We start from the raw sequence: 10,554 nt of genomic DNA, 5'->3' as shown, positions 1-10,554 counted from the left end.
CAAACCCCTTAAGAATTTTGTAAGCTTCTATAAGATCCCCCCTCAATCTTCTAAATTCTAGCGAGTACAAGCCGAGTCTATCCAGTCTTTCTTCATATGAAAGTCCTGCCATCCCAGAAATCAGTCTATGGCAAGAATGTCTTTCCTCAGATTAGGAGACCAAAACTGTATGCAATACTCCAGGTGTGGTCTCGCCAAGACCCTGTACAACTGCAGTAGAACCTCCCTGCTCCTATACTCAAATCCTCAAATCCTAGTTTATTATATTTATCATGTGTACCGAGGTACAGTGAAAAGCTTGTGTTGCGTGCTAACCAGTCAGCGAATAGATTATGTATGATTACAATCAGACTATCTATAAATATCATAATTTTACAAACTTCTATCAGGTCTCTCCTCAGCCTCTGACAATCTCGGGGAAAACAAGTCTATCCAGCCTCTCCTTGCAGCTAATCTATAACCCGGGCAGCATTCTGGTAAACCCCTTCTGTACACTCATCAAAGTGCCACATGCTTCTCCTAAGGGGGTGACCAGAACAGCAAACAGAAATGTAGTTTGAAGTCTCAGTCGAATCTTTGATTTTTTTTTTTTTTTTTTTTAATTTCAATATAGACTTTATTCAATTGATATATACAATTCCTGAACCATTCAAACAAACAAAATTCATCCGACATTTTCGGAGACTATACAAATTTTTCCAGTACAATTTTTTTTTACATTTGTCAAATTTCACCAAACAGTCCCACACCCGTGCCACTCTGTCCCAGTCGAATCTTTGATGAAGTCTCACAAATGCCAACAGACTAATAGACTTTCATTAATGTTGCTCCTACTCCATTAATTCCCACTGTTCAACTCCCTTTAAGGGAACAGTGTGTAACAAAAGGGATTTTGTACCGATTAAATGAAATGTTTAATCTGCTGCTATCCTGCTTCATCTCTATCTGGGGAAGTTCTTTCATTCGCAGAAACCTCGTCATATCTTGTTCAACAGGTTTCATTGTGTCTAATCAAAGATTCAATTTGCAAACTCACTCATTGGAACCGCGGTTTACAAGGCTGCTCTTTCTACCTGGAAACCTATTACCTTCCACGACCGCTCTACTGGTTAATTAAATTCAGTTTCAACATGTCCTGGCACTTCTTTCGACAAAGGATCTTTATTTTTCTTAAATTTCTATTTAAAAGAAACCTAAGCTTGTTCCAACGTGCATCGGCTCAAATTCCTCACACAGTAGCAAGCATCTCCCATCTCACACAGAGGGCTGTGGGTGTATGGAACAAGTTGCCGGGGGAGGTAGTTCAGTTTAGTTTCTTGCCGCATGTACCGAGGTACAGTGAAAAGCTTTTGTTGCATGCTAACCAGGCAAGTACTATTGCAACGTTTAAGAAACAATTATACAGGAATATGGAGAGCACAGGTTTGGAGGGTTGCGGGCCAACTGCAGGCTGATGGAACTAGTGTAGATGGGGCATGTTGGTCGGTGTGGGCAAGCAGGGCCAAAGCGTTTGTTTCCACACTGTAAGACTCTGACTCTAAGTGTCCCTTGAAAAATGCATAGAATCCTTCAGAACTTGGAAATCAGATGCAACCAAGTGTGGAGTTTCAGCACTGTGGAGCAACGCAGCACAGAAACAGGCTTGTCGACCCACCGAGTCCATGCCAGCAACTCCTTTATACTAATCTTATTTTTTTTAATTCTCTCCACTTCCTCAAATAACACACATGCACCAGACTCTCCACCCCCCACTGACCCCATCTTACAATCATTTGAACACAAAAGGATATAAAGTGTTGGAATAACTCATCAGGTCAGGCATCATCTCTGGAGAACACGGATAGGTGATGTTTCGTGTCGAGGCCTGAGGAAGGTTCTCGACCAGAGACGTCACCTATTCATATTCTCCAGATACGCTGCCTGACCTGCTGAGCCTCTACAGCGCGTTCAGGAAACGTCATCCGTCTAAGGGTAAAGAGAGTGGCCAAAAGCCTCTACAATCTTTACCAAAGCCAATTACCTGACAACCCTGCATGTCTTTGGAATGTGGGAGGAAACCGGAACGCCCGGGGAAAACCCACTCGGTCGCGGGAAGAACGTACAAACTTTGTGCAGACAGCACCCGTAGTCAGGATCGAACCCAGGTCCCTGGTGCTGTGCGGCAGCAACTCTACTGCTGTGCCACTGTGCTGCCCACTAATGACATGACTTGTCTATCACTGTGGATGTGGTCAATTTTCGACTACATTCTAAAAGGTATCTGGCACTGCTTCATAGTTTAATGTGCTCGACTGCAGAGAGTAGCTGGAAGGAACTAAGGAGCCGTACTAATTTTGAAGAGTCCCTGCACACTCCCACTGCATTACAACCCAGTTTAATCTTTGTGCCTCAACCCCACACCCACCTACACCTGCATCAGCCACTTCACTCCCAAAAGCTGCCCCATAATCACAGCTGAGTGGCCTGCCGGTGGTTTAGATGAGTTTAGTTTAGAGATACAGCATGGAAACAGGCACTTCGGCCCACCGAGTCCACGCTGGCCAGCGATCCCTGCACTACTAACACTATCCTACACACACTAGGGACAATTTACAATTATACCAAGCCAATGAACCTACAAGCCTGTACATCTTTAGAGTGTGGGAGGAAACCCAGGCAGGTCAAAGGGAGAACGTGCAAACTCCGTACAGACAGCACCTGTAGTCAGGATTGAACCTGGGTCTCTGGTGCTGTGAGGCAGCGACTCTACCGCTGCGCCACCTGTTGGTAATATAGGGAAATGAGAAACAGGCCCACAGTATTGACAATTTGGGGAGTAAATCACCTTTACATTGTGAATAAATCTTTGGAGAAGAGTGATCATTATATGCTAGAATTGTACATGAAGATTCTAACATTTGAAGAACTAATATAAAGTTTTCAACTATCCCTTTAAACTACATATTACGACGTGAAAAGTGAGGAAACAAGGAACTGCAGATGCTGGCTGATACAAAAAAGGACACAAAGTGCTGGAGTAACTCAGCAGGTCAGGCAGCATCTCTGGAGAACATGGATAGGTGAGGTTCCAGGTTGAGGAGTGAAGAAGGTTCAGGTCTGAGGAAGGGTCTTGACCCCAAACATCACCCATTCCTTCTCTCCAGAGATGCTGCCTGTCCTCGCTGAATTACTCCAGCATTTTGTGTCTACCATCACCTATACATGTTCACCGGAGATGCTGCCTGATCTGCTGAGTTACTCCAGCACTTTATGTCATTTTGTACGGGAAAAGTGATCGAACTCTGGCTGAAAAGAGAAGCTAAAAGCAGTTTTAGATCAGAGGTAAATGTTTAGAATGTTGATATGAAAACCTGAAATTAAAAAAAAATCTAATAATAAATTGAAAAGGAAAGAGAGTGGCTCACCAGAAAAATAAAAGTAAGGATTAAGTTTATGCAATGTTTCTAGTCTTTACAGCTGCACTTAAGTAAGTAAGTAAGTTAATTGGCCAGGCATTCACATACAAGGAATTTGCCTTGGTGCTCCGCCCACAAGTAACAACATGACATACAGTGACAGTTACGAATAACTCAGAAAACACTAAACATTAATAATCTTCAGCTGGAGAATGAGACTGCAACTATTTTCTCAATCGTTGATGACTTTATCTTTCTAACTATATATCCCTGAAATAATACAGTGATTTTGAGACTAATTTGTTCTGAAATCACCAAAAGGCCCGCATTGTTTAGTCCAACATTCTTCACATATTCAAGCAGTTTTACTGACTTGGAGTTAATCCTCCAACAGCCCGTCTCCTCACGGAGTAATGAACTCAATTAAAGATTTTAAATCAGCTAAATCAGCAGAGATCATCTCATGCAGAAGAGAAAAACATTCACACACACACACACACACACACACACGCGCACACACACACACACACACACACACACACACACACACATACACACACACGCACGTACACACGCGCACACGCATGCACACACACACACACACACACACACACACACACACACGCACACGCACGCACGCACACACACACACACACACTACACACACACACACACACACACACACACACACACACACACACACACACACACTCCACGCAAACCATCCTCCCTGCCATTGACTCCATCTACACCTCGCGCTGCCTCGACAAGGCCAGCAGCATCATCAAGGACCCCGGCCATTCCCTCTTATCCCCTCTCCCATCGGGCAAAAGATACAGAAGTGTGAAAACGCACACCTCCAGATTCAGGGACAGTTTCTTCCCCAGCTGTTATCAGGCAACTGAACCATCCTACCAACAATTAGAGAGCGGTCCTGAACTACTACCTACCTCATTGTAGACCCTCGTACTATATTTAACCGGACTTGACTGGACTTTGTCTTGAACTAAATGTTATTCCCTTTATCCTGTTTCTGTCAAAGATCCTACAGCGGAGCAAGATGGCCCACTCGATGAAAAAGACCCAGTCCGGTCGTGGGCAGATTCATGGGTCATTTTCGGCCCCATTTCCGTAACCGGCTTCCGTCTCCGCACCAAAGATCCCGTAGCGGAGCAAAGATACTAGCGCGGAGACGGAAGCCGGTTACGGAAACATCCTCGTAAAAATAAAAGTTATTTGGTAAAAATCTCCTCCTCATTTTCAGAATTTTAATTTATTAACACGAACTGTTCCCCCGCAACGTTGATTACGCTGCGAGTCGGGTCGGGTCGGGTCCGGTTACTAAAATGGATGAAAAAAAGGCCCAGGTTCCGTTCCGTTGCGTACTACACGTCAGCCCATTGCATTTAGAAGGAGTGGTCTATCTTGCTCCACTATAGGATGTTTGGTTTCTGTACCCTGTGGATAACTCGATTGTAATCATGTGGTCTTTCTGCTGACTGGTTAGCAGTTGAAACAGTATCGCACTGCGGCCTAACATCGAGGAGTTGGCGGCATTTGCTGGAGACCGACTTTGGGAGCACCAAAGCCTGTGGCCTTACCATCGTGGAGCTCGAGATCCCTGTCGGGGATCGACCTCTGAACACCAACGGCAGGAGCCTGCGGACTTAACATTGTGGAGTTCATTGCGATCTCTAGAGACCGACTTTGGGAGCTCCAAGCCGCAGGAGCTACGACTGCCCCGACTCCGGAGCTTCGATCGCCCCAACTGTGGATGGTTCGGCTGCCCCGACACAGGAGAATATAAAGGAGGAAGCTTTGACTTTATTGCCTTCCATCAGTGAGGAACGTGGGGAATCCACTGTGGTGGATGTTTATGTTAATTTATGTAGTTGTGCATCTTGTTGCTTTTTTTTTGTATGGCTGTATGATAATACGAATTTCACTGTTACCTTAATTGGTGCATGTGACATTAAACTGCCCTTGAACTAATTCTGGTGTTAAAGGTGCAGGGGATATGTAACCTGTCACAATGGCGGCACCTACTGGTAATTCAGTGCACAACTGTCACACAATATTGTCAATCGGAAATAACAATGGATAAACGATGGGCCATTGACAGCATTACAGGATGCATTACAGCCTGGTTTGGGAACTGCTCCGTCCAACACCGCGATAAATTGTAGAGGCTTGTGGACGCAGCCCAGACCATCACACAAACCAGATTCTCTTCCATCTACACTTCACGTTGCCTCGCCAAGGCTCACCTCTTCTCCCTTTTGGTGGGAGATACAGAAGTGTGAAACGCACAAGTCCAGAATCAGGGCGTTTCTTCCCAGCTGTTGCCAGACAACAGAACAGTCCTCTCATTAGCTAGAGTGTGGTCATCCCATCCACCTCATTGGAGACCTTTGAATTTTCTTTATCGGACTTCAATATAATATCTTTGCACGAATTGTATTCATGTATAATCTGTCTTGACTGGATAACACATAAACAAAAGCTTTTCACTGTATCTCGGTACACGTGACAATAATTAACAAACAAGTTTAGATGGCTGAGGAAGTATCTTATTGAAACCTACCAAATAATGAAAGGGGAGTCCAGAACCAGGGGCCACACTTTAAGAATAAGGGGCAAGCCATTTAGAACGGAGACGAGGAAACACTTTTTCTCACAGAGTGGTGAGTCTGTGGAATTCTCTGCCTCAGAGGGAAGTGGAGGCTGGTTCTCTGGATGCTTTCAAGAGAGAGCTAGATAGGGCTCTTAAAGATAGTGGAGTCAGGTGTAACGGGGAGAAGGCAGGAACGGGGTACTGATTGGGGATGATCAGCCATGATCACATTTGATGGCGGTGCTGGCTCGAAGGGCCAAATGGCCTCTACTCCTGCACCTATTGTCTATTGTTTAGATTGGGTGGACTATGGAGAGGAAGTCGTGGAAGAAGGTAGTGTGAGAGTCTCGGACTGGAGACCACAGTCTAAGAATAAAGGGACGTAGCTTTAGAATGGAGATGCGGAGGAATTTCTATAGTGGGTGGTGAACCTGTGGAATCCATTGCCACAGATAGAGGCTAAGTCATTGGTGTTTTTGAAGTGGAGATTGATTAGTATGGGTGTCAAAAGGTGGTGGAGAGAAGGCAGGAGAATGGAGTTCAGAGGGAAGGATAGATCAGCCATGATTGAATGTTGGAGCAAACTCAATGGGTTGAATAATCTAATTCTGCTCACATGACTTATGAATTTATTATTTTACCTATTATGTATATTTCTCAAGGCAGAAACAAAATCATATTCCTTTACCTCCTAGACTGCAGGGCATGAGTCCCCACATACACTACCGTGGGCTGATTGACAGTGGTGGACTGGGTCTAAAAATATTGGTTGCCAGGAGACAAAGGGGGCCCACATCATCAGGGGCCCACTTGCCATTGGGCAAGCTGACACCCTGACCAGTCCGCCACTGCTGATTGACATGGCAACGGATCTGAGAGGCAACCACAAATAGTAAACATGATCTGCATTTGTAACAGTCGCAATAGGACACCCTGTACAATTTTACCCTTGCAGTCAGAGTCATAGAGTGATACAGCCCTTGGAAACAAGCCCTTCGGCCCAACGTGCCCATAGCAGTCAACATGTCCCAACCACACTAGTTCCATCATCTCGCCTTTGGTCCATATCCCTCCAAACCTGTCCTATCCATGTACCTGACTTGTCTGTTTCTTAAATGTTGGGATAGTCCCAGCCACAACTACCTCCTCTGGCAGCTTAGCTTGTTCCATACAACCACCACCCTTTGTGTGATTCCTCTTAAATCTTTTCCCCTTCACCTTAAACCCATGTCCTCTGATCCTCGTTTCACCTACTCTGGCCAAGAGACTCTGTGCATCTACCCGATCTATTCCTCTCATGATTTTATACACCTATATAAGATCACCCCTCATCCTCCTGCGCTCCAAAGAATAGAGTCCCAGCCTACACAACCTCTCCCAATAGCTCACACCCTCTGGTCCTGTGAACATAGAAAATAGATGCAGAAGTAGGCCATTCGGCCCTTCGAGCCAGCACCGTCATTCAATATGATTGTGGCTCATCATCCAAAATCAGTACCCCATTCCTGCTTTCACTCCATGAACCCATGATTCCATTAGCCCTAAGAGCGTATATCTAACTCTCTCTTGAAAACATCCAGTGAACTGGCCTCGACTGCCTTTTGTGGCAGAGAATTCCACATCTCTGGGTGAAAATGCTTTTCCTCATCTCAGTCCTAAATGGCCTGCCCCTTATTCTTAAAATTAGAGTTTCTAAATCATACTCCTCTGTGCAAGTTGGTAGTGATATTAATTTTAAGCCCTGGAACCATGTTCCCTTCGGTTCTTCTCTTTCAAGAATCTACTGTGTTCTATTTCTCCAGCGTGTATCCATTCCTGCGGTTTTCCGTTTAACCGTGGGGAATAACATATTCAAAAAAGACAAACGCGCAGATTTTTGAAATAATTATGAGTGTAAAAGACCAATCCATTAGACAAACAAACATTGGCTAACATAGGGTTTAAGAAGGAACTGCAGATGCTGGAGAATCGAAGGTTACACAAAAAAGCTGGAGAAACTCAGCGGGTGCAGCAGCATCTATGTGGAGCGAAGGAAACAGGCAACGTTTCGGGCCGAAACTCGGAAGAGTTTCGGCCCGAAACGTTACCTATTTCCTTTGTGTTTCGGGCCGAAAGCAGCATCTATGGAGCGAAGGAAATAGGCAACGTTTCGGGCCGAAACTCTTCCGAGTTTCGGCCCGAAACGTTACCTATTTCCTTTGGGTTTCGGCCCGAAACGTTGCCTATTTCCTTTGGGTTTCGGCATGAAACGTTGCCTATTTCCTTCGCTCCATAGATGCTGCTGCGCCCGCTGAGTTTCTCCAGCTTTTTTGTGTAACCTTGGCTAACATAGGAATGTTTAAAACATCTGTGTAAACCTTTACATTAGAAATGATCGTGAATTGATCACTGATTATGTCATAATACAAATCAAAGTATAATTGCATTCAAGAATAAGAGCTTGCAATGGGGAATGTAACAAAATCAAAGCAAGATCATGGATTAGTAACTACTGAATGTTCGAAGCAAACCAGCTAATTTCACTTAATGAAAATTGAATACTTTCCTAGTCACGGCAGAGGCATCTCCCTTTCAGCCTGTACTGACATCCAGCACAGATATACAGTGCACCCCCATTCTAGCTGATCAATGGTCTCCAAAATAAACGTATTAAAGGCAAACTATTTTTTTTTTAGTTCATCAGGGCAGGAGTATAGCGGGGCAAGAATGTTTATAATCCGCTAAATCAGACCCCATGTTGTAACAAACACTGTTCATCTCTGGCCCACCACATCCAGGAATAACATCAAAGCCTCGATGAAGTTACACAAGGGAATTGTTTTCAGCTGGAAGTGCAGTTTTATGAAAAGGAGAGTCAGCTCATCTCGGAGCACACAGGTCGAGGGAAGGAGTCCATCATTGATTGAGCACAAACAGCTGCACTGTGCTGTTTTCTAGCTGGTGTATACACGGCACATGTCGTGACCGAGTGGCCAAGAGAACAGGATGGGAGTGGAACTGAATTTCTACCACCGGCGAACAGTATTGATTGGAAACGCCCAAAGGGGTGATGGAATAAGGTTCAATTGGGGACTTTTATAAGAGAAGTGTATAAACATAGAATGGCAAATACTGCAAGGCTTGAGGGAAGTTGGGGAAGTATTGGGCAGGCAGCCCCGGCAAGAGCACCTGATTGTAAAGCCTTCTGAGAGGTGGCACGGATATTTGGTGGTCGGCTTGTGAAACGCTGCCAAGATCAGTCCATTTAAGCAGCAGATAATTGGATGCATTTAAACATTTATTTTCCCATTCCAAAATGGTTTGGTTAATTAAACCCACAGTACTCTGATGGCTATGATCGTTTGATGTTTGACTTATTCAGGGGGGAAAATAAAACAACAGCCAAACATTAAAAGAGCTGGAGGATGAGAAACATTCAGTTAATTAACACCTATGTTGGCACAAGCAGTAAATACATAATATATTAACCATTTCTACTAATAAATAAGATTAACTCTAAATGCCAGGAATATAACCATCATCACTGATTTACTGTAAATGCTATCTTTAAAAAAAATCATTAAATCACAAATTGACATTTTCCATTAGTCAATTAACCCAGAAGGTATATTATAATACAATGCATTAACATATTTCTTCCCTTTAACTTGTAACTTACAATGTATCTGGAAAAGAACCACAGGCACACTAAACTGAAGTAAATCCACATAAAACTCCTGTGTCGAAAATAACTAGCTGGCAAATATAATGTTAAAGCAGATTTGCAACCGAATAGTTCACGAGATGTGGGTCGGGTCAGAGTCCATCACTGCCTGTGGAAACACAAACATCCTTTCTAGTGCTGGGATATCCTCCATACACTTGTGCTGCATGTTCATTTAAGATCTTTAACGAGCATTCCTGTCCACGTGGCTGTAGCAGTCAGGACAGATTCGCTCTAATACCACTTGACAATTTAATTGTGACCAAGTATCTTCATTCCCTCTTTAAACAGCTCATTTTGTGAAATGCCTTGCATTAAAATGACCGCGGGACAGCAGAAATCAGAGTCTCTTCCAAGAAGCCACCGACCCCAATTGAACAGATAAGAGCCAGATTAAACGAGAACATTGAGTTGACAGATTTTGGTGAAGTGGAGAAGATTTAAAAGGCTGCGAATAAAAAAAGATCAAAGTATTGTATTGAATTGACTTGATCTAAGTAAATGGTAGAATGGGGTCAATGGGATCTCTATTCCTTTCTACCACGGCACATGTGCAATTGTTGTATATTTAAAGGTGTTGGGGTTATGGGGAGAAGGGAGGAGAATGGGGATGAGAGGTACAGATAGATCAACCATGATTGAATGGAGGAACAGACTTGATGGGCCAAATGGCCTATTTCTGCCCCTAGAACGTATGAACATTTAATGCATCCTGAACGACGTCTTTAAGGCAATAGAAAAAAAGAGTTACATTTTCCCCCCTCATCTCTCCTGCCCTCCCATCAATGGATTTTCCTGTCATTTGACCTCTCCAAGGACTATCAGACACCCGGCTTTGTCAA

Source organism: Leucoraja erinacea, chromosome 30 (genome assembly GCF_028641065.1).
Source record: "Leucoraja erinacea ecotype New England chromosome 30, Leri_hhj_1, whole genome shotgun sequence".
NCBI classification, from domain to species: domain Eukaryota; kingdom Metazoa; phylum Chordata; class Chondrichthyes; order Rajiformes; family Rajidae; genus Leucoraja; species Leucoraja erinaceus.
Note: the sequence above shows the minus strand (reverse complement) of the source record.